Raw genomic sequence first — 25194 nt, 5'->3', positions numbered from 1 at the left:
GTGAAAAACAGGATAACACAGCCCAGGGTATAAGGAGACCATCCAGGCTGCAAGTATTATGAACCGTTGTCTGTAAAAATAAAAGCATATCTGTGAAATCATGAGTTTCAGTTTTTGGTGTGGAAAATCTGCCCAGCACAGTTCTACTCTGAAAGGCCAGGAGGTAACAGCTCAGCCTTGAGCAGACATGTCAGAGTCTAAGTACACATTTCATTGGCGTGATGTGGGCAAACTATTTGACCTCCCCAAGCATCAGTCTCCTCATTTGTAAAATGGGTACGACAAGAATGCAGATTGCAGGGGGCTTGTGAGGATTGTAAAGCGTCTGGCGGGTATTAAACACCCAGTAAATACCATTAACATAAAACAGTGAAGTCTCACTTCTTTAAAAGGGGCCTGGAGGCAGGCCTTTCAAAGAGGGAGCCAAAGCTACTCTGCTGCACACTGTGGCTGGCGCTTAGGGGGATTTCAGTCAACAGGATCCGGGGCCTTCCCCTGGACCTGTGGTTCTCAGACCTCAGCGGGCATCCAGACTATCTGAGCAGCTCGTTAAAAATGCAGATTCCCAGAGGACATCCCAGACATTGTGATTCAGTTGGGTTGGAATGTAGCCCCGAAATCTGCATTTTACCTTCAAGGCCATGTAGAGCCACTTAAGAAATCCTGTTCTAGGGGCAACATTTGAAAAGATGAGGCAGAGTTCAAATGTCGTCCCCCCACCCCAAAAATGTTCTTTTCCCTACTCTGTCTTTCCTTCCTTCTCTACGAGAAGATGGCCACTCCTTTTCTTCTCCCCTCCCCAGAGTTTTGGGAAGTACAGATTCTAGAAAGGATTTCCTTGCGATGTCTTGCCAAAGTCTCAGGAGGACTGTTTTTAAGACACAAGGGGGCTGGCCCTGTGGCTTAGCAGTTAAGTGCGCGCGCTCCAATGCTGGTGGCCCAGGTTCGGATCCCGGGCGCGCACCGACACACCGCTTTTCTGGCCATGCTGAGACCGCGTCCCACATACTGCAACTAGAAGGATGTGCAACTATGAGGTACAGCTATCTACTGGGGCTTTGGGGGGAAAAAATAAATTAATTAATTAAATTTAAAAAAAAAAAGAGAGAGACGAGGGAGGGAGGGAAGTGGAGAGGATGGACAGAAGGAAGGCCGGCTCCTGGAGGCGGTGGGAGGACGAACATTGCGTTTGGCATTTAAACCAAAAAGACTGAAAACCCTTCAATATCCCATGTGACGGGCAGACAGACCTTCCCGTCCTCTGGCACAAAATCCAAAGAGTTTTCCAGTTGGGAGAAATAGCGGAAATGAGAGAGAGAAAAAATGCGCTGAGGGGTGTAGTTTAGAGACGGAGGGGAACTGACAATCTGGCAACCGCAGGACGATGAACAACACAACCTGGAAGTGGGTTCAGGCCCTTTTTCAGTCCCTTTTAAACAAAAAGTCGATAAATAAAAATAAAAACTCACCTAATGCTTTTTCAGGTTTCCTGTCGCTCTGCAAACACCAACTAATGAATTCCTCTGCCCGGGCCGGCCCCTCCAGAGGCGGTATCTGCTAAGTAAACCAGAACTACAATGGGCTTAAGGTAAGCAGCTTGTGTGGCAAGCGGCTGCATCAAGTTAATTAATTGCATCACGTCTGCAGTTGATAAAGCAGGTCTAGCGGGTGGCTATTTACAGTCACACAGCGTAGGTGGAAGTTGAAAATTAAAATAGTTGCTTCTCCAAGAGATTTGAGGATTCAGGAACAACGCTTATTAAAACTAGGGCCTCAGATGAAGAGGTGGAGTTGAACAGAGACACCTGAGGAGTTGGGGCTGGCCAAGCAGAGAAGAGCTTGCCTGTTAAAGTCCTGCTAAGGCAGCAGTTAACCTGGATTTTTAATTCAAAAGACAATAAAGACGCACCAATACAGGGCTTGTGAACTGACATTCAAGAGAATCCATTGTCTCACTCCACACCCAGAGGCCATCCAGCTCCCACCCTCCCGTCACACCAACACGCCCCTCTTCCAGTGTGCTTAATCATTTTTTAACTGTTTATTATAGAAAATTTCAAACAGCTGTGAACCCCCACCCAGCCTCAACAGCCAACTCGTGGTGAATCCTGTTTCATCTTACTCAGAGGTTCTCAAACCTGAGTGCGTCAGAATCACCTGGGGGCTGGTTAAAACACAGACTGTGGGCCCTCCCCTCAGAGTTTCTGATTCAGCAGATCTGAGCTGGGACCTGAGAATCTGCATCTCCAGCTCCCAGGTGTTGCTGGTCTGCTCGTCAGGCAACCACACTGGGAACCACCGCTCTACACCCATTCATGATTTCCTTCTGGCATTTTTATTAAAGCCAGTCTCAGACAGCATATCGTTTCCTCTGAAATATTCATGATAATTCATTAATATCATCAAATATCTAGTAAGTACTCAAATTTCCAAATGCCTCAAATGTCATAATTTTTTTAGTTTATTTTAATCAGGATCCAAATAAGGTGCACATATTGTGATTGCATGATATGTCTGTAAGTCTCTCTTAATCTTTAATCATTTACCCTCCTTCAACTCTTTTATTTCCTTGCAATTAACGTGTTGAAGCCCCTTCTTATTTCTTAAGTGATAGAGGAGTGCCGTATAAGGTCCCAGCTGCACGCTTGGCTCCTCCCCAAGCCTTGTGACCTTGCCCAGTGAGTTAACCTCTCTCAGCACAGGGGGACTGGTAAATGTCTAACAACCAGCTCTTGGGGAAAAAACACAAGCCCTGATTTGTACATTTGCCAGTTTCTGTGGTGTAAATACCCCCACCATGGCGGATTTCAAGCTACCAACATGATCTTACAAAATGGAGAGTGCGATAGACACTATGTTACAACAGATACAGTACTGTGGACACAACCTCCGAGGCACGGAATCTAGGGAAACGTAAAACACAATTAGGAAGTGATGAATTTTGAGTATTTATTACCTTTGTTTTTAATATAATTTACTTAATTATAAGTTTATGTATTTAATTGTTAATAATGGCCGAGTTTAACCACTAGCTTGCCAAATTCCTAAAAGTTTAACAGTCAGCGCTGGCTCCCACACACAGCTGTCTCTAAGTCTCCTCTTTCTCCCCTGTGAAATGGGAGGCACACTAGCAACAGCGCTTAGTGGCGAGGATGAAAGAAGACGGTGCGTGTGAGCACACAGCAAGGATTCAGTCCACGTCCTTGGTCAAGTGGACATCAGATAGAGAGTTACTCGCTCCCCCCTGGCTGTGCAGGGAAAGCAGCCATGTGGGGGCTATATCAGATCACCCCACACAGGGGAGATTTTTTCAGAATTCCCGGGGAAGAAGCAGCCAGAAGGGTGAGCGTGGCTGCCTAGGCTCTGGAATTGGCTCCTAGGCCTGGCTTGATCACCACGCAGTTCCAACTGCGTATAAGAATGCAGTTCAGGTGAGCCTGCTCCACCCCTCTGCTTTACACAGAGGCCACTTAAACTGTTTGCTAAAATCAAGACACTTCTTTTGAGGTAGATCAGGTTACTGGGCAAGGTGATTATTGTTTCTAATGGTCTGCAAACAGGTTTTCAACTGTTAACCCCTCAGCCTCTGGGGACACTGGGACAAGCCAGACCAAGCAGAGGCAAACTCAAGCAACAGGAGCCTGGGGTTGAGAGATATGAAAAGAATAAGGCTGGATTTAGGAGGTCCTGTGCTGGTGAACAAGTTGAGGCTCGACTCTAAGCTGAGGGCTCAGCACCCACATGAGTGACTCCCTCCTGGTGGCCTCAGATTCCTACCAGGCCTGAGTTTAGGTTGGGGCTGGAGGACTCATAGGCTGGCAAATATCATCCACGGAATAAGTAAACAAAAGAAGCAAGATCCAGTGGCACTAAATCCTTCATGCCTGTCAGGCTGAGTTCTCAGGCCCCCCTGCCCATCAGTGTGAGCTTGGGCAGGTTACTGAACTTCTCTGAGCCTTGGTTTCCTCCTCTATACAATGAGAATGACAATGGTCTCCACTCTGTAGCGTTGTGGGATGGATTACAGATAATGCATGTGGACACTTAGCAAAATAGCTGGCTCATGACAAGTGCATGATTGATAGTAGCTGCTGTTATTATTTTAGCGCATGTAGATACTGTCGTAGCTAATAAAATGCAAATCCATTTAAAGACATTACATTTAATTAATAGTAGCTTTTCCTTTCCATGTATTTGCTCATTCAATAGATACTAACAGTGTCATAGGGAATGTCTTTGGTGATCTGGCCTGTGAGAGGTCAGCGCTTTCTCCACACACCTCAGGAGGGCTCAAGCCCATGAAGGTGACGCATTGTGCACAGTTGAAATGGAAAAAAGGCAATGAGAATGAAACAGCATCACCTTAGATGTCAAGAAGAGAGAGGCAGGGATGAGGAGACAAGCCCCTGGGAAGAGAAGGGTGGGAGGATGCAGCTCCCTTAAGAAGAAAACCATTCAGAAAAATATGGTGTCACCCAAGCATTCTGTTATCCCACAAAATCTCCCTCAGCAGTCAAACATGGAAAAACAACCACTATTTGACATGCAAACAGGAACTGGTTGATGCTCAGAAATGTGGTTGCAAGAAATGGAAAGCCTTCTGTTAGCTCTCCAAGTGGTCCTGGAGCAGATTATGGCCGGTGGATGGGGGAGCCCGTTATGTGGACGTCTTCCCCTAGGAAGAGTCTCTGGAAGGTTATTGCATGAAATAATGAACAGCGGTTAGTTCAGAGGTATGACATTTGGATGTAGGAAAATAATAATTTTTGCTTATTTCATTACTTCTGTATAAAGTTTTGCAACAGTCACGTACTACCTTTTTTTCTATTTTTGAAATTTAGATACAATTTACAGCATTGAAGCGCACAGCTCCTAAGTATACAGATTGAGCAGTCGAACAAATGCACACACCCATGTAATCCACACCCCCATCAAGATATAGAATATTTTCATCACCCCAAAAAGTCCCCTCGTGCTCCTTCCCAGCTAATCCTTTCCCCACAAACTCCTCCCATCCCCCATCCTTCCAGTCCCTGCAAGCAGACACTGATCTGATTTCCTGTTTTGCCTGTTCAAGAACTTCATATAGGGGGGCCGGCCTCGTGGCGTAGCGGTTAAGTGCTCGTGCTCCACTGCTGGTGGCCCAGGTTCGGATCCCGGGCGTGCACCAATGCACTGCTTGTCAGGCCATGCTGTGGCGGCGTCCCATATAAAGTGGAGGAAGATGAGCACAGATGTTAACCCAGGGCCAGTCTTCCTCAGCAAAAAGAGGAGGATTGGCAACAGACGTTAGCTCAGGGCTGATCTTTCTCACACGCTCACACAAAAAAAACAACTTCATATAAGCAGAATCATACAGTAGGTACTCTTGTGTCTGGCTTCTTGCACTCAGCATAATGTCTGTGAAATTCATCCATGTTGTTACATTTACCCATAATTTGTTCCTTTTTATTGATGAGTAATATTCCTTGCACAGACCTTCCACAGTTTATGTAGTCATCTGTCGTTGGACACCTGGGCTGTTTTCAGTTTTTGATTATTATGAATAAAGATGGAAAAAAAATTCATGTCCACGCCTTGAGGGCATATGGCTTCTCTCTCTCAGGCAAATGTCTAGGAGCGGAATTGCTGGATTCAAGTTGCCGGTTGTCTGCACTCCTACTCAGGGCTTCATGATCCACTGCCAGGACGAAATGGAGTTGGGGCAAACAGGTCCGGCTGGAATGAGGAGGACTTGGCATTTTAGAGCAGCAGATGCCGTGGACTGTGGTTTGGAAGACCTCAGCCTCAAACCAGCTCTTTGTCTTTGGGCAAATCAGTCACTTGGGGTCCCAGCTTCCTCATCTGGAGAAGAGGAGCCCTAATGCTCTGGATCGGGAACGCAGCAGCAGAGGTTTCCCAGCAGACATACCCAGAAGAATGTGGGTGGGCCATTATCGGACCTCCTCCCTGCCTGTGAGGTGGGGAAAGGGGGCCAGCATCCCAGTCACTGAGCAAGAGAGAGGAAGAGACGCTGTGGTCACGGCGTCTGGACACAGGGCGGGAGGAGCAGGTGACTGGTCTGGATCCGGAAAGTAGCTCTGCATAGTAACAGCTCACATTGACTGGCCGGTCCCCTGTCTTCGGCACTGTCCCTCCTTCCTCCACTTCTAGCGGGGCGGGGATTCAGGCCCCGAGTCACCAGCTGATTACACCTAAACTCGCCGGTGGGTGAGTGCTCTGTGAGAGAACGGGAGGTACAGGGATGCATTTAGCGCTCATCGGGGGGCTTCGCTGAGGAGACCTCAGCCCTGGACGCTGGGTGGAGAGCAGCAGAGCAGAGGCTGTGAAAGGTTCCCTGGGCTCGCGGTCACCATCCCTGTGGCCCCACAGTCACTGCTGCATACGTTTTGTCTTCCTTGCTGCCTAGAGGTCATTAGTGTCTCTTCAGGTTCCCTGTAAATAGTAAGGGTCTGCTGACTGTTGAATAAATGAACAAACCGTCCTTCTGTGGCCTCAAGCTGGGAGAAAAGAGGCTGAGGCAACACTTGGCGGCCATGCAGGAGGCGGCATCTCCTGAGTGACCTCATGCTGGGGTCATTATTTCCAGAGAGTTGGATTTTCCTGCTGCCAATTCCAATGTAAGTCTCAAACTTCCAAGCCTCTTCCATGAAACTTTTCCTTCTGTTTACAGGCAGGAATGTTTTCCCTCTGTGTCCCTGCCTCTGGCAAGATTTGAAACATGGTCAGGGCAGAAAACTACATGCTCAAAGCAGAACTGGGGAGAAAAAGAGAGAAGAATGTGAGCATTATTATTTGACAAAATTTTCCCCTCCTGGCCAGTGGAGGGTCTGTGGTTCTGATTACAATAATTTTTCCTGGATCTCTGAGCTCTTATTTTATTCAAATGACTTCTTTTTGTTTTTCTTTCCTTGCTCCGAAGGCAAGGCCTTGGGAGGGAGATGGTTTGGCAGCTGTGAGAAGCACAGGAGCAGGAGGGAAGTAGAGACTCTGGACTTGAATATAAGGCAAAGGCCGAACGGTAGAGCTGTGTCCACTTCTTCACAAATGCTGCGGAATGCCCTCTGATGTGGCTCCTGAGGAGCAGAAACACCACCGACCTTCACGTTGTTTCAAAAAATAAAAATCAATGTAACCTGGAAAGTAAGCTTAGGACCTTTAGATTCGAGTCCCAGCCCCACGCTAACCGCGGCAGCTGGGACAAGCTCCTCACCTAGGCGCCTCAGGAGCACGTGCAAACCAGCAAGACAATCAAGTCAGAGGAGTTTGTCGTCACAAGTTACAGTGAGAGGTGCTGAGGCCCAGGTTAGGGGACTCTGAAATCAGCTACTTCCAGGCTCTTCCAGTCCCATCTCTCACTATCCTTCTTCTCAGTTCCCCAGCCAAACGGAACAGCCCTGCAGCCACATGCACAGTGATTTCCCACTGGGCTCCTGGGGTTACCTGGTCTGGAAGGCTCTGCCCTCAGCCCTGAAGACTCACATGCTTCCTTGCCAGGCCATGGAGCTCCAGGATGAACAGGGGGTGGACGTGAGTGGAGCAGGCCTGGGGTGGAACGCTGGCCCCACTCACTAATGGGCAGATGTGGATTTGGGCGAGTTACCTAATCTCACACTTCCTGTGTGTAAAATAGGGCCAGTATTACCTTCCTTGGAGGGTTCTTGTGAGGAATAAATTAGATAGTCCACATTTAGCATAATGCTAGCACATAATAGGTGCTCAAATAAATATTTGCGTGAATAACAGTACAGAATGGTCCAGGGGTTCTGGGGAGCTGTGAAGTGTTAGATATGATCAGAAAAGGATCTGAGATCACGAGCTCTGTGAACTTAGAAACGCTGTCCCCCTCCTTCCCCTAACAGGGCACCTGGCACATAGTTGGCCCTTGATCAATGCTTGTCCTGTGGACGGCCATGGATGGCAAGCTAGAAAGTCTGGTGATTATTTTGTCCTTTCACTCAAACTGACCCCTATTAAGTGCCGATTATGTGCCAGCTACTATGGCAGCCTGTGGGGGAGGAAGCAGCCAGACCCTGCCTTCCAGAGGGCTATAGAAAAGCCAGGTTTTAGGACCGAGTTGGTGGTGGGGAGGAGGATTGGATGAACTAGAGAAGAGGGAGGATGTAGGGTGGGAGGTCAGCTGGAGCCAGGCAGGTGTGAGTGTGACCAGAGCTGCTGGTTTGAAGGACAGGCCAGGGGAGAACTCTCAGGCAATGGAGGAACAGGGAAGATCTCAAGATAAATTCAGGTTTTCATAGTCAGATTTCCATCCCTGGACTTGGCCTTGGAGAGTGGAACCTCATTTGCCACGGTGGGGACGGATTGGCCTGGGGAGAAAGCCTCCTCTTTCCAGAAGGGCAGCTGTTTTGGCGTCAGAGACCTCTGCAGATGGGACTCCAGAATCCCGGGACCCTGTTGGGTCTGAAGAGTAGGGGTTTTCCCAGTCCCCCCGGGGAGCAGCACCTCTAACTATGCCCCACCTTTAACCAGAAATCTGCCAACTTCAGGGGAGACTGGGGCTCACCTGGGCCTTCAGACGTAGAGAACAACTTCCCAGAGTTACACAAATGCCCCAGCCCGAGACCCGGGGCCTGGGGACTCGCTGAGAGGATAGGGACTGGGCTGAGCTCGAAGTTTAACTGAACACAGATAAGGCACCTTCCACTGCCAACCCAGGTGTTTCAACTTGTCTCCTCCAGGTGCAGTTAATTGCTCCCACTTTAATCCATATTATTTCTCTCTTTCTCTTTCAGTGGTGTGAGATTCTTATTTATCCACTCATGTAACAGTTATCCATTGAGTGCCAGCATGCTGGAATACCCAGAAAACTTACTATTCACAGTCATCACAGCCTTTGACTCAGCAATTCAACCCCCAAGAATTTATTCTAGACATATTCACCCGCAGGTGCCAACACTTATATATAAAAGGACAATCCCTGAACTATTTTAAATAACAATTCAAAATTAGGAAAATACAAATATCCACCAATAGGGCACTGATAACATAGATTATGATAAATTGAAACAATGGAATACTGTGTCCAAAAAAAGGGCTGATCTTTATGGAATGATAAGGAAAGATGGCCAAGAAAGATTATTCGGTGAAAAAAGCACGTATATTATACTATTTATGTTTTTTTAATATACGTAATTATGTGCATACAAAGTCCGTCTAGATTGTGCCACTGAGCTGTCCAGCACGGCAGTCTACCAGCCGCACGTGGCTGCTGAACACCTGCAGCGTGGCTGGTCCACATTGAGATGTGCTGCAAGTACCTCTTGCAGCAGCGAGTCTCAGACTTAGTATGAAAACAAGAATGTAAAATATTTCAATAATTGTTTATTTTGATTACATGTTGAAATGACAAGATTTTGGATATATTGGGTTAAATAAAACATTATTGAAATTGATTTTACTTTTTAAAAAACTGTTTTTAGTCTATCTATAAGAAAATGTAAAATTACATATACGATTCACATTGTGCTTCTACTGAACAGCAAGCACTATTCTAGATGAGGAGCCGGTGAACAACGGTCCCAGGGCCAAATCAGGCTGCAGCCTGTTTCTGTAGACTGTGTTGTTGGCACACAACCACGCCCGTTTGTGTAGGCGTCCTCCATGGCTACTTCCCTGCTGTAAGGACAAAGTTGAGTAGTTGTGACAGAGACCCGATGGCCGCAAAGCCCAAAATATTTACTAGTTGGCCCTTTACAGAAAGGGGCCTTAGAGTGGCCCCAACTCCTATTCCAGAGGAATGGATGGAAAGCACAATCTACAAAGATTATCTTTAGAGATTGAGATGAAGGCAGATTTTTAGTCTCCCCGCCCCATAAGAATGTACTATTTTTGTCAGCAGGGGAGAAAACAATTAAAAGAACTTTAAAAACTTACCTTCAAGGGGTGCACATTCTAGAGAGGTCAGGCAAGTGAACACTAGAGTGGAGGAGAAGCACAAGTGAGACGTGGGAGACAATGATAACAGCCAGTGATTACAGGAGGCCTGCCAGGTGGTGGCTGCCATGTGCAAAGTGATGCTTTCTACATTTTATTTCATTTTATCACAGCATCCTCATTTTACAGTTGAGGACATTGAAGCCTGGAGCCATAAGCAACTTGCTCAAGAAACAAGTCCAAGCTCTGAACCACACTAGACTCTGCTGTGGAGAAGTGACCTGTCAGATCAAGGAAGACTTACCACGGCTCTCCCCGCCTCTGTTTCCCTAACCAGCACTTCTGTCTATTTTCCTATGATAGGGCCTGAGGAAGGCAGTGTGGGATGTACTAAATGCCTTTAAGAATCTTTTCCTTATAAGCACTAACCTGCTTATAAAATACCACAACTATTCAGAAGCAAAAAAGTGACTTCCCTGTTCTGCACCCTCCTTCCCGGTGTCCCATGTGTCCCAGGCTTCACCCTGAAATATGCAGAGGTGTTCAGAGGGGCAGTGCGTGACGGGCCTATCAGGAGACCGCTGTCCTCTCACAGGAGAGCACCCACAGCTACCTGATTCTGTAACAGCTGCGTGCTATTTTAGTGGCCCACTTTTTGATGAAAACATTGGTTAAAGTTCTGATTGAATACTGGAAAAGTAACTTTTAAGAAGCACTTTTACCCTTCAGTCTTCGATGTCCGGAAGTGGGCCGCGTTTCTGACGTCTCGGTGGACACAGCAGCAGGCCCATGGCGCTGGGAGCGGCGGGAGGCATGCTCCGCAGCCATTTCGGTCTGTGACAGTCTGCAGACAAAGAGCCAGAGACACAGCTGAATATATGGTCCTCGACTCTCACGTCCTTGCACAACCAGCAGCTTCACACCTGTGAGACCCAAGCTCATCGTGGCCGGCGGGGAATGTCAGAGCCGCGTGCAGGCAGGGCGGGCTGAGGAACAACGCCTTAGTGACTGCCTCTCTTTTTCTACTTTTCCGGCCACTGACCTAGCCTGGGCCTCTTCACCTCGTCCCTGGTCTCCTGTTGAGGTCTCCAGGAGTCTCCTGACCTCAGACCCCTCTGCTACAGCCCACTTGGCATAGGGTGGCCTGATTACACTCTCCAACACACTGCTTTGTGCATGTTGCCCCTGGCTCAAACACCTGAACAAAATTCCAGATCTCTTCCTGGCATCCCAGGTCCTCCTCAGTGTTGCCCAACTACATTCTGGTCTTCTCACGATGGCCCTCTAAGCCAGTCTCCCCGTCTCCAGCTAACATGGTCCTCTTTTGTGTGTGTGTGTGTGTGAGGAAGATCAGCCCTGAGCTAACATCCATGCTAATCCTCCTCTTTTTGCTGAGGAAGACAGGCTCTGAGCTAACATCTATTGCCAATCCTCCTCCTTTTTTCCCCCAAAGCCCCAGTAGATAGTTGTATGTCATAGCTGCACATCCTTCTAGTTGCTGTATGTGGGACGCGGCCTCAGCATGGCCGGAGAAGCAGTGCGTCGGTGCGCGCCCAGGATCCAAACCCGGGCCGCCAGTAGCAGAGCGCTCGCACTTAACCGCTAAGCCACGGGGCCGGCCCTCACATGGTCCTCTTTGCCCCCAACTTGCCTTGTCATTCCAGGCTCTGCCTCTGCTGCGAGTCTCCTGCCTGGCTCCCACAATCTTTCTGTTCTATCTAAGTCCTCCCCTAACTCAAGTGAAGTTCTCCTGAAGACTTCTGATCCCCTCAAGCCCAAACTTCTCCCTCATCCCAACATAAGGTTGACTCCACGCTCCTTCTCTGATCCTGTGATGGTTTCGATTGTTAGTTCTCTCTTATATATAAAGATCATGTACACCCCAACTAGATAGAGTAGATGAGAGGGACCTTCTCTCACATCATATCTTCTATAAAAACACCTGAGCACCTTCCATAGATACATAGTCAGTGGTGGCACAGGTTGATTAAGAGGTAACTCACCACCTCTGATCCATAAGTCAGGTCATGGTGATCTTTCACCATGAATCCCAGAGACTCCATCTGCCCTCTCCCACAGGCGTTATCACACCATCGTCGCTTAACGGGACATCTTGGAAATGTTCCATGTGAGCACATAGGGAATCTCCTCCTCCCCTTCCTTTTCTTTCTTCCTCTCTTCCTTCTTCTCCTTGTCCTTATTCATAGCTGCATGCTATTCCATCCTAAGGATGTAGCATAATTTATTTAACCATTCCCTATTGATGATCATTTAGGTTATTTCGAATATGTTGCTAGAAAAAAATGCTGCTCTGAATAATTTTGTACATCTGTGAATATTTCTATAGGATAAGTTCCTCAAGCCAAAATTACTAGAACAAAACGCATGTTTATTTGTAGTTTTGAAATATATTTTCAAATTTCCCTCCTTGAGGCAATATAACAATTTACACTGTCACTTACAAAGTTTGATAGTCATTATATTTAATGTTTTCAAAGTATTTCCTTGAGCAAAAGAACAACACTTGATTAAACTATTCCCTTATTTTCATACATTTAAGCCTCGTCCCTATTCAGTAGAGAAACCTACTTCCACAGAAACTGAGAACTTGATCCTTTATTTATAAATCACACAGCTTCTCCATGGAACAACAGAAGAACCCAAGCACCCGACTCTACTTTACACAGGGATATGCTCCTAAAACAATGTGTAAAAATAACACTTTTGTGAATAAAATCAAACAACCAACAAAAGGATTTAGCATAGTTCAGTAGAAATAACACAGATATTAGGGTCAAAATTGGTACTTTTTCGTCTTTCTCTTAAAAGCTTTGTGACTTTGGACAAATCTCTCTGAGCTATCATTTTCCCCTCTGCAAAAGAATCTAGTATTTGTCTATGTTTTGACACGAATAACAACGTATGAAGAGTCCATCTAGCCTGAGCTGGCAGCCAGCTCAGGAACCATGTTTTATGCACCGTTTCATTCCAGTGTGCAGAGCAGTTCCTGGAATGGACCATGTAACCAACACTTAACGAATGAATGAACCACATTTCATCCACTTGCCCATGGGACAGGTGACTTGTCTGAGGTCAGGTGACCTCGGTGACAAGTGACACAACCAAGAAAAGTTAAAGTTCTCTCTCTGTCTGACCGAGGACTTCACAATCGTCCCCAGCTTTGCTTTATTCCAAGTGAAGAGCTGTCAGGAAGGCAATTTCTATGAGCCATCTTCAGGGTCACTCTCCTCCCTTATCGTTCATGCACCCACTTTAAGGACAGCATCTTTGGTCTCTGGAGAAATGAGACTTTATTTTATATCCGGGCTCCAGGTCTACCTCTCATCGTTAGATCAAACATATTCTTCAGAATCATTCAATTCCCAACTCAGCAGATCTGTGCCTTTATTTGGGTATAACATTTGATTTACACTCAAATAAAATGTTGTCTGACCTCTCTCCTACCTTCCCCATCCCTTTCTTTACTCTCTACAAATGAAGTGCTAGGACTCATATTAATTTTCCAGCATTGTCTCAAGCTCTCATGGTTTTGAGTCTGCAGCCAGCTCTTTAATTTTGTGGTAAGACCCAGAAAACTTAAATTCTCTGCCCAAGTTTACAGAGTGAAGTGAGGGCAGCATGGATTTGAACTCAGGTCTTCAGGTTCCAGGTCAGAGCCTGTTCAACAGTCCACTCCTTTATGCTCACTCCCCGCAGCTTTACGTTTGCAAAGTGCTTTTGTTTCTAGCTGCTCACATCATCATCGTAATAGTCTCAGAGGGCATGGCCTCACTGCACTTGCTGGGGAGCAAACCACCTCAAAATCCAGAGGCTTCAAGCAACAGTCGCTTCCTGCTGCAGCTCCTGCACCTGCAGTGCCCGTGAAGACTGGCTGGACAGGCGGCTGCTCCTGGTTGGGTTTGTTCATGCATCTCTGGGTCAGCGGGTGGCTCTGTTCCGGGCTGGGGTGGGCTGGGCTGGGGCAGCTTCGTCAGGGTTGCTGTGCCCCACATATCTCTCATCCCCTTCTGGGACCAGGGGGCCGGCCAAGGCACGCTCGTCTCATGGAATAGTGAAGATGCAAGAGAGCAGATGCGTGTTCAAGCCTCTACTTGTATCACATCTGCCAACATCTTATTGGCCAAAGCAGATGTCATGATCAGAATCAGGGGGTCGGGGAAGATACTCATCTCTTGATGGGAAGAACTGTAAAGTCATAAGGCAGAGGGTAGTGATATGAGGGGTATGAAGATTGGGGCACGATTGCAGGCTACCACAGCTGTCAAACATCAAGCTGTCCTAAATTGAGCTAGTTTTTCTTCTTGCCTCCAAGCACAGGCCAATGCTCTAAAGCACGGTGCCCTCTTCACACAGGTCCCAGGGCACGTGGGCACAGAAGGAATGGGCACTGAAGGCCCTTCCATGCTCGTGACCTCTGCACAAGGCTGCACTGTGGCCGCTGCAGTGGAGGAAACAGAGGATGAGGCTGACAAGCCAGCACTGGCTTGAACCTCCCAGCTGCCCCCACCCTGACAGCTCCTCAGAATGTGGTTCACTGCTCTAGGAAGAGAAAAGTAATTGAGAGTCTAATTTATACAGAGACAATTGCTCTGAAAAAGAAATTAGAGAGCAACAGATCAAACACTCTGACTAAGGGAGTTCCCTGCAAAAAGACCAGGGAAACTGGACAAAGCTGGGTAAAGGGACGTAGGAACTGAAAGTTAGATCCCTGCGGAGGCAGGAGAGCAGGAGAGATGTAAAACCAGGGAAAATTAGCAATATGGGGTCCCCCCCTCACCCATGGGGACGTGTTCCAAGACCCCCAGTGGATGCCTGAAACCACGGACAGTACCGACCCTGTATATACTATGTTTTTTCCTATACATTCCCATATACATGGGCCCTTATTAAGTAAAATAAAAGTGACGAACACAAGCAGTGCGATACCTCAACAGTGGATCTGATAATGGAGACGACTACTAAGTGACCAACAGGCCCGTGGCGTCTATAGCGTGGATCCGATGGACAAAGGGATGATTCTGGTTCCGGGCAGGACAGAGCAGGACGGGGTGAGATTTCATCACAATACTCAGAATGGCACACAATTTAAAACTTATGAATTGTTTATTTCTGGAATTTTCCATTTAATATTTTCAAACCATGGTTGATGGTGGGTAACTGAAACCGTGGAAAGCAAAACCGCGGATAAGAGGGGACTACGGTACCAAGAAATTTCAAAATAATCTTAGAGGAGAATATGGAAAAGCAACAAGCCTCTCATTTCCTGAGCTTTGTTTTGCTTCCTGGAAGTGCTCAGGAAATAAGACTCACACGTGTAACACGGAGTTTTCAATGAACACTTCTCCAAGAGATTTCTCTCCCACCCTACCCCTCCGTGGCCAGAATGAACATGCCAGGAAGCTGATCTCGTAAGACATGAAATCCAAACAAAGGAACGAACACAGGCAGAGCTGCGAGGATCAGCTTGCATCTGAGATAACAGCGACCCGCAGTTCCCCGTGGGGATTAGGTGCACACCGCACAGAGACTTTCCTCATTACACAACAGTCATGGCACAGGGGAGTATGCTGTGAACGTGAAATTAGACAACGACGTAACATCACTAGCCACACACCGCGTCTGGGCTTAGAGGAATGGGGCAAGGCCCTGCTGCCCCACGAGGGTCTCACTGGCCCTTCCCCCTGGAGTGTTTGGACTTGCTCTAATTTCCTCTCATTCAGCTTGTGGAGTCATCCCAAATCCTCTTTCTTGGCCCATTCCTCATCTGTAAAAGGAAGTAAAACTACCTGATCCTCAAGGTGCATTCCAGCTCACAGAGGTGATTCTGTGATTCTTCTCCACCACAGTCCCAGTTCATTTCGCTGTTCAGTGAGGTCGGTGTGGCCTTCATCTCTGTCCGCTACCGAATAGCAGAGGGCAGCTGGCCTTGACATTCACAGTAAAACCACAGCGGAGATGCTGCAAGGTAAGCTTTGCAGTTGCAAACTGTGCCCGTGGGCAAGTGACCGCAGCTCTTCGGGCCTAGGTTTCCTCATCTGTAAAACAGGAGAAATGAGAGAACCTCACACCGGTGTTGTGAGGACCGAATGAGATAATGCATGAAACAGTCAGTAAGGGGCTTGGGACATAGAAAGCGCTCCACAAATTTTTTTATTATTATCTGCAAATGTGATTTTGGCAACCCTTGGGATGGCAGGTGTTCTTTCACTAAGATGTGAATGCTGAGAAAAGTTGTTTATAAATGAAAGATCTTGTTTTAAAAAAAAACAACTTTTTTCTGCCTTGTGGACTTGCTGATGTGAAAGAAGACTTGCACACGCAGCCTGGAGGAAGCCCCCTGCCTTGAGGCTCGACTGTGGCTTGGGTTTCTTCTTATTTCTTTCATTTGGGTTTACCTGCATCTCTGCATTTGTTCAATTCATTCTACTTCTCCACCTTCAACCAGTAAGACGATGGTTCTCAATGGCAGATGCACATTAGATTCATTTGGGGAGCTTTAAAAATCTCCATGCCCAAACCATTTACGCTGTTGGAAGTCAGGGTGGAGGCTGGGGGTGGGGAGAGGCGAAGAGACTAGAAGGCAGCGTGGTGCTGCTTCTGGGCTGCTCGTGAAGTTCTGATTCCTGAGCCGGGTGGTGATTACACAAGTACCTTCAGTTTGTACAAATTCATTGCAATGCGTACTTAGGGTATGTGCACGTTTCCACATGTATAATACACCTCAATAAAAAGTTCAACACAAATCCCTATGCCGAAGTTGCACTGAAGACCAATTAAATCAAAGTCTTTAGGGGAGGGACCCTGGCGTCAACATTTTTGTAAAGCTTCCCAGATGATTGCAATGTGCAGTCAAGATTGAGAGTCGTTGCAGAGGTTCTGGCCACAGTGGACCCAGCAGCAGTGGGGCCTGGCAGCTCTTGGAATTGGCACTCAAGCCAATTGAGTAATCGTAGAAAGCCCCTCGGAGCTGCCAGGAGTCAGTGGGGTTGACCTGGGATTTGTTTAGGCAGGTCCCAAATCCAAAGGTCATCGGGCAGTACAGTGGGGGCAAGAGCTCTGACCAGGATGGAAATCTGGGGTCAGCGTCTGGCTCTGCCCCTCGCTGGTTGAGGGAGTTCAAGCTGGTCACATAGATAACCTCACAGAACTGCTGCTCCCTCCTGTTAACTGGCATTCATGCCAGGACTCCTGACCTCAGGTGGATGTTCCTTCCCATATATCAAGGGCTCCATAAATAAGCTATTATTATGAGATGTTGCAAATTTGCAAGAAACTCAAAAGAAGCCATTTAGTCTCTGCCTCTGATTCTCAGCAGAGCTGCTTGGCAGTACTTTTACATTTTCACTGCAATTGCTCCTACCATTCACACTCTTGGCCTGGACTGATAAGGAAGGAAGGGGCACTGATTCGAGTTTCTGTTGCAATTAATGACTTGCTCATTGCACATTAACTTGCAAACACAAAGATCAAGGGCATGTGCTGGGAAACTGGCCACCACGTGCTGCCCTGTCCTCTGCATCTGAGCACTCCCTTTGGCGGGCCTAAGTCAACCCAGCTTTGCATGCCTTAAGACAAGACCATAATCTTCTCTGCACTTTCTGCTTACCTCCATCAAGATTCCAAGAATCCTAGACTCAAAAAAATCCTCCCTTACATGCTTCCTGAATCTTTGTTTTATTTCTACAATTGTACCTACCTTTCCTTATTCTCTTAATCTTTGGGGAAATGAAAAACAATCCTGCTCAACATAACTCCTTCATACACCTGAACATCAACAATATGCTCTTTCTTCTTTCCTCTTCCATTCTATATTTCAGCATTTCAGGAATCTTGGATGATTTCCCTGAACCCTGCTCATCTCCCTATATTCTTTTTATAAATTTGGCTCCTCAAAACTATAGTTCTCTTGGGCCGGCCCCGTGGCTTAGCAGTTAAGTGCGCGCGCTCCGCTGCTGGCGGCCCGGGTTCGGATCCCGGGCGTGCACCGGCGCACTGCTTCTCCGGCCATGCTGAGGCCGCGTCCCACATACAGCAACTAGAAGGCTGTGCAGCTATGACATACAGCTATCTACTGGGGCTTTGGGGGAAAAAAATAAATAAAAATTTAAAAAATACTATAGTTCTCTTGAGCACTCAGTAAGTATTATTGGATAAAGACTTAACAAATTAACTCAACAAGCACTTACTGGGGCTTGCTTCACAGAAGATTTGTGCTGGGTCATGAACACACTGATTCCTGCCTCAAAGGAGCCCACGTCAAGGTAGATTTAAAAATAACATTAGCACAAGATGGGCTCAGACGGTCTACAGTACAGTTACAAACAAACTAACCATGGCAGCGTGAGGTCGAGAAGATAAATTCTGTGAGTGACAATGACCAAACTTGCTTTATATAAAAGAGCTGGGTCTATAGTTGAATACAGGTGCCTGGGAAATTGCTGACCACCTAAATGTCCAAAAACTGTTCTAACTTGTTTTTGTATTATTCTTCCTTCAAAGGGAGAATAATTGACATCCTTACAAATGTCATTGCAATTTGAAGTTTCTTGCTTATGTTCAAGTCAAAGAACTTTTCTTAAAAAAACAACTTACCATCTTTCAAAAATAAACCAGAGTTGTTTGTCTCTGCTTCTGTGTTAGAAAGACTAGACTGGTTGAATAATTTTATTAGAAAGACATGAATACTTTGCTAGCCTCAGAAAAATCACTTATTTAATAAATCATCAAGGACTGACGAACAATGACATACAGTCACACGTTGATTAATGGTGGGATACGTTCTGAGAAATGTGTCATTAGGCGATTTCAGCATTGTGCGAACATCATAGAGTGTACGTACACATACCTAGATGGTGTAGTCTACTATACACCGGGGCTATGTGGTGCTCATCTATGGGACCACCGTTGCGTATGCGGTCCATCGTGACTGAAACGTCGCCATGCAGCGAGTGCATGACTACATCCAAAAACTAAACCTAAATCTTTCCTTCTAGTAACATTCAAGCATGCTACAGAAAGAGGTAGGTGTGGAGTCAGTACACGGCACTGCAGGAGAGTGGGCAGAGGGCTGGAGACGTTGGTGCTCCGGTTTGGACGGATGCAGAGCCGGCAGTCACCTTGAAAAGCTGGAAGGTCTGCTCATGATGTCTCTCCAAGATTTTCCAAGCTGCTTCCTGGGGTCCAATGATCTCTTCAGGGCTTGTTTCCTAGACATTTAACACTTTTTTGGATATAACACCAAAAGCATGATCCCTGAAAGAAAAATTGATAAGTTTTACTTCATTAAAATTAAAAAATTCTGCTCTGTGAAAGACACTGTTAAGAGAATGAAAAGACAAGCCATAGGCTAAGAGGAAATACTTGTGAAACACGCATGATAAAGGACTGGTATCCAAATATAAAAAGAATTCTTATAACTCAGCAATAAAAAAACAAACAACCCAATTAAAAAATGGTCAAGAAACCTAGACAGATACCTCACCAAAGAAGATATACAGATGGCAAATAAGCATATGAGAAGACGCTCCACATCGTATGTCATCAGGGAAATGCCAATTAAAACAACAATGAGATATCACTACGTACCTATTAGGATAGTCAAAATCCAGAACACTGGCAACACCAAATGCTGGAAGGATGTGGAGCAACAGGAACTCTCATGCATGGCTGGTGGGAATGCAAACTGGTGCAGCCACTTTGGAAGACGGTCTGGCGGTTTCTTACAAAACTAAACATACTCTTACCATATGATCAGCTATCGTGCTTCTTGGTGTTTATCCAAAGGAGCTGAAAATTTATGTCTACACAAAAACCTCCATGTGAATGTTTCTAGCAGCTTTGTTTATAACTGGCAAAGCTTGGAAGCAACTAAGATGTCCTTCAGTAGGTGAATGGATAACTAAACTGTGGTCCATCCAGACAGCAGAATACTATTGAGCGCCAAAACAAATGATCTACCAAGCCATTAAAAGACATGGCGGAATCATAAAATGTATATGACTAAGTGAAAGAAGCCAACCTGAAAAGGCTGCGTACCACATGGCTCCAGCTACATGGCATCCTGGAAAAGGCAAAGCTATGGAGACAGTAAAAGGATAAGTGGTTGCCAGGGATCATGGGGAAGGAAGAGATGAACAGGTGGGGCACAGAGGACTTTTAGGACAGTGAAACTACTCTGTATGATACTGTGATGGTGGATACATGTCATTACACATTTGTCAAAACCCATAGAATGTACAAGACCAAGAGTGAGCCCTAATGTAAACTGTGGACTTTGGGTGATGATGAGGCTTAGTGTAGGTTCACTTATAGTAACAAATGAACCATCTGGCGTGGGATGTTGATCATGGGGGAGGCTGTGCGTGTGTGGGGGCAGGGAGTATGTGGGAACTCACTGTACTTTCTACTAATTTTTACTGTAAACCTAAAACTGTTCCAAAAAAATAAAGTATGTTAAAACAAAAAAGAGGGCCGGCCCCGTGGCTTAGCGGTTAAGTGCGCGCGCTCCGCTGCTGGTGGCCCGGGTTCGGATCCCGGGTGCGCAGGACACACGCTTCTCCGGCCATGCTGGGGCTGCGTCCCACATACAGCAACTAGAAGAATGTGCAACTATGACAGACAACTATCTACTGGGGCTTTGGGGGAAAAAATAAAATAAAATTATTAAAAAAAAAAAAACAAAAAGAAAAGAAATGAGCTATCAAGCCACAAAAAGACATGAAGAAACCTTAATTCCATATTGCTGAGTGCAAGAAGCCACTCTGAAAGGCTACATACTGTATGATTCCAACCCTATGACGTTCTGGAAAAGGCACAACTATGGAGACAGTAAAAAGATCAGTGGTTGCCAGGGGGTGGGGTGGGGGGCGGGGAAGGGATGATTAGGTGATGCACAGGAGATTTTTAGGACAATAAAACTATTCTGCGTGATATTGTAATTGTGGATACACGACATTATTTGTCAAACCCATAGAATGTAAAACACAAAGAGTGAATCCTAATATAAACTATGGACTTTAGTTAATAATAACATATGAGTGTTAGTTCATCAATTATAACAAATGTACCACATTAATGCCAGATGTTAACAACAGGGGAAACTGGGCGTGGGAGGAGGGCTATACGGGAACAGTCTGTACTATCTGCTCAATTTTCTGTAAACCTAAAACTGCTCTACAAAATAAAGTCTATTAATTTAAAAAAATGCAACTCATTGCTTGACCAGTTTTATGTATACCAGTTTTAAATATATATATTTAAACAGTAAATTATCTTAGCAGAGTGCCTTTGGGTACCAAGCAATAAGGCAGCCATAGCCCAGGTGGGCAGAGCCTCCAGTCACCCCTGCTACAGAGTGAGTAGGGATGGAGGAAGGGGACAGAATGTGCTGTTTGGTACAGGGGCCCCACTTTTAGCTACAACCAAGGAGTCACTGAGCACATGAAGGCAGCCTAGCGGGGTAGCACCGCTCTGAGAAGCAAGCCACACTTGCGACTTGTTTTAACCAAATAACCTAAATAAGCAAATAATAACCAAGTAATTCATCCTACATGATCTTCAGTTTTCCCATGGGTACATCTGAGAGTATTATTTGTTATAGATTTTGTGTGATGTTTTCCAGCCTTCCTTGAAAGCCTGAGCAAAAACATAAAAAAATTCCTGCATATTATGATGAGGATAAGGCAGTGGGTACGTGTGATCATAGAGCACCTAGATAGGTGATTAAGGAAGGCGGGTGAGAATTCTTCTTGAAAAGTCATATTTTCAAAAAGCTCTTCTAGGTGCCAGAAGAACTGCTATTCCGTTATTACTTTCACTTCTGTTTCTCTCCTACCTCCTGACTGAAATGTTCTCTAAGAACCTCAGGGGTTTTATTAACCTGCAAATAGGTTTCTGTCGAGCAGGACCTTGTCGTGCCACTTGCTGCTATTGGTCGAGTTTGTTAACCCGCCTGTGAAAAGCACTCCATCTTCCCCTGGTAGCCCTTCATTGCTGGTGATTCTGTAATGAATTTTAAAATCAGAGACGAGAAGTATTTATTTCCCCCACTTGAGACTGGAAAGTGAAAATTCAGTAGGAGAAAATGGGATGCAGAGCTTAAGAAGAGGGTTACAGTCCACGATGTTCTAAGGATCACAACTGTTGAAGAAATATTTAGCAAACCAGAAAACAAGTGAAATGCATCCAGGCTGAGTGAGACTGAATGCTGCCCCTTGGCCCTGTGGAAGTGGCCAGTGGCAGTGGAAGAAATTTCAGATTGTTTGAGACTCACTTGAGTAGTCCCTCCCGCTCTGCTCACTGGGACAATATGCTCTCTCCTCCCCAAGTGCACGTAGCAGGCGCCCCAGCCATTCATCCTCATCACTTGGCAGGAAGTGATCCCAGCACCAACGCCCAGGTTGCAGCTGTGACAACCGAGGCTCATGGAAGCAGCCTGAAGGAGGCTCCAGGGTGCACCCCCAAACGAAAGGGCGTCATGCTCAAGGAGTGTCACATAGCCACACAGGAATGTATTTTTGGTCATTGAAGCCCAGTTTGGATTCTGTTTTTGGAAAAAAGATAACATTTGTTTTCTAAAAACAAGAGGATTTTTTAGGGGAAGGGGTTGTCTCCAGCCCCACCTTTGGCTAAAAAGGCAAATGCTTTACAGCTTTTTCTTCCCATGAATTCACGTAGTAGATGTTTCAAAATGACTGGCAAATACATGGAATCACAGAATGTTAGAGTCAAAAGGTCACTACAAGACCCTGTGATTGAATCTCCTCATTCCGTAGTTGGGGAAAATGAGGCCCAGAGAGGTTAAGTGTTATGCCCGTGGGCACACAGCTGGCTCACAGGATGAAACTTGAATCCAGACTGTACCAGCCAATGCTCTTCCCACTATACCAGACTCCACTCACCAGCACCACAAGAAGATATCCACTGCCTCTTGCAGAATTTAGAGACTATTTTTTAAAAGCTTGGAACTAAACTTGTGACTAATTAGAATAGAGTGCTCCACCACCTTAGTCACCAGCTCAAACCCACCTCTCCATGTCGCAGTGTGCCCGAGGCCTTCTGGGCAACCAGCTCAAAGAAAGATTATTGTCTCAACTCAGCTCTCTGTGTCGAGGTACCCGCAAAATGGACATCATGTCACTTGGGGAAGAACAAGGGGACGAGATGAGATGAAAAGGAAGCATGTTTAAAATGGATAAAAGGAGGTACTTTTCTCCCCACTACACACAATTGACCCGAGGAACTCACTGCAGTGGGATATTAAGATCAATGGTGAAGATTTGTGTTTTAAGAGATTAGACATTTCCCATGCGCGTCATCAACAGCGAGACTCAACAGGATGAAAGCAATAGGGATGAAAGTTCTCCAGCTTCAGCGCATAAATTGATCACCAGCTGGGTCAGATAAAAAAAGTTGTCTACGCAGTCATCTAAGATTTCACAGGCAGGCAGATTTGGGGGTATTCCAGTCATCGCCACTCTGTGACAAACCACTCCAACTAGTGGTGTAAACTAACAGGCATTTTATGACGCTCATGGACACCGTGGGTCAGGAATCTGGAGAGAGCACACAGGGATGGCTGGTCTCTGCCTCACAAAATCTGGGGCCTCAGTTGGGAAGGCTTGAACAGCTGGGGGTGACTTGAGGCTGGGGGCTGGAATTATCTGGAAGCTTCTTTACTCATATGTCAGACACCTGGTCTGGGATGCCTTGAAGGCCTACTCAGCTGGAACTGTCGACTGGGGCACCTACACGTAGGTCCCAAGAGGAGCATCTCAAAAACATAATGTCCCAAGGGAGCCGGGTGGAAGCTGCACGGCCCTTTATAGCCTGTCTGTGGAAGTCCTACAGCATCACTTCCACATATTCTATTGGTCAAAAACATCGTGCCACCGAGATTCAAGGGGAGGGGACTCAAGACCTCCTACTTCTCTCCCCGACGGGAAGGGCAAGGTCACATTGCAGAAGAACTATGGGATGGGAGAAGTTTCTGCAGCCACCTTTGGAAAATATAGTCTCCCAGGGAAGGGCTGGGGGACGTAAGATCGCAAGAACACACAATCTAGGGGGAAAAAAGTTGATATATGAACAGATTATCACAGTACAATAAAATAATCTCAAGATAGTTATTTCCCCCGCTTTGAAATGCTGCCATAAGAATTCTTTTTTTCCCTTTGATAAGAGTCATCATGTTAAAGTCTTCATTCATCTTCTGTCTTGCCACTAGATTGGCACCTCCCTGCAATATCCCCTGTGGCTGAAGGATGACCACGCCCACCACAGGCACTCAGTTCATACTTGCTGAGAGAGTGGGTGGGTAAGGCTGTAATAGCGGAGTGGCAGAAGGGCAGTAGCAAGTAACTCAGCCTTGGCAGAAGTGAGATTTGAGTGGGTCTTGAATGCTTTTGAAGCAGGAATAATAGTTTTTCTGGTGAAAAAAGGAGAATAAGTTTTTGTCCTTAAATCTCCTCCAGAGACTTTCATTAGCCAAGTTTAAGTGGGCATATCCTCGCCTAAGTGTACAGACGGCAGATAGTAGTTATGATGTTTTTGGCTGAAAACACTGACTCGGCTGGCTTAAAAAAGAAGCAACGTGTTGTATCACATAAGAAGAGGTGTGGAGGCAGCAGACCGTCCATGCCATCCCTCCTCACAGCCTCGGCCTAGCTCTTTCGAGGTAGCAAGATGGTGCCCACAGAGGGAAGCATCACATGCAGACAGAACAATACCCAGCAGGAGAGGAGACTGTTTCTCCTTTGGGGTAGAATCTCTCCCATAAGCCCTGACAGACTTACCTCACACTGGCCCACACCCCTGTGGGCCAGAACTGTGCCCCATGCACACGAGTCACCTGAATACTGATGAGAAGGGAGAAGGGGAGCCGTTGGACCAACTACGTGTCACTGCCTGGGCCTTGCACAGGAGCTCTCTCGTCTCCTGACGCACGTGGCTGTGCAGACAAGGGCAGGTTCCCACACAAAACAAAACAAAACATGGGGATTCTGTTAGGAAGGAGAAAGGGGAGGAGACTGGGGAGGGAATCAACAGTGTTCACAGCACTGAACTTGAAGAAGGTTAAGGTGCTTTTTCTTTGTGGACGAACATCCCCCAGCACTTCTGTTTATTCTCCTTTCTGCTTTTTGCTCATTTCTTTCCTCTTTCTGTGTTAGTGGTCAGTTGAATAAATCAAGCACCAACTCAAGAGTGTTACACGTAGAGTGTTACACGTAGAGTGCACGTACGAATCTAATCAACTAAAGAAGACGTGGATTAGACACGAGT

General features: G+C 46.3%; 1 long non-coding RNA gene across 1 annotated transcript; it reads left to right on the top strand.

The window, feature by feature from the left end:
* The first annotated feature begins 683 nt into the window (after nucleotides 1–683).
* LOC131411032 (uncharacterized) lies at nucleotides 684–9111 on the top strand. Its single transcript, XR_009221463.1, has 3 exons — nucleotides 684–1037; nucleotides 1485–1588; nucleotides 5618–9111. It is a non-coding gene; the product is annotated as an uncharacterized LOC131411032 (long non-coding RNA).
* The last annotated feature ends 16083 nt before the right edge of the window (nucleotides 9112–25194 follow it).

This window comes from Diceros bicornis, chromosome 10, assembly GCF_020826845.1.
Source record: "Diceros bicornis minor isolate mBicDic1 chromosome 10, mDicBic1.mat.cur, whole genome shotgun sequence".
Classification (NCBI taxonomy): Eukaryota; Metazoa; Chordata; class Mammalia; order Perissodactyla; family Rhinocerotidae; genus Diceros; species Diceros bicornis.
Note: the sequence above shows the minus strand (reverse complement) of the source record. Positions and strands in the feature narration are given on the sequence as shown.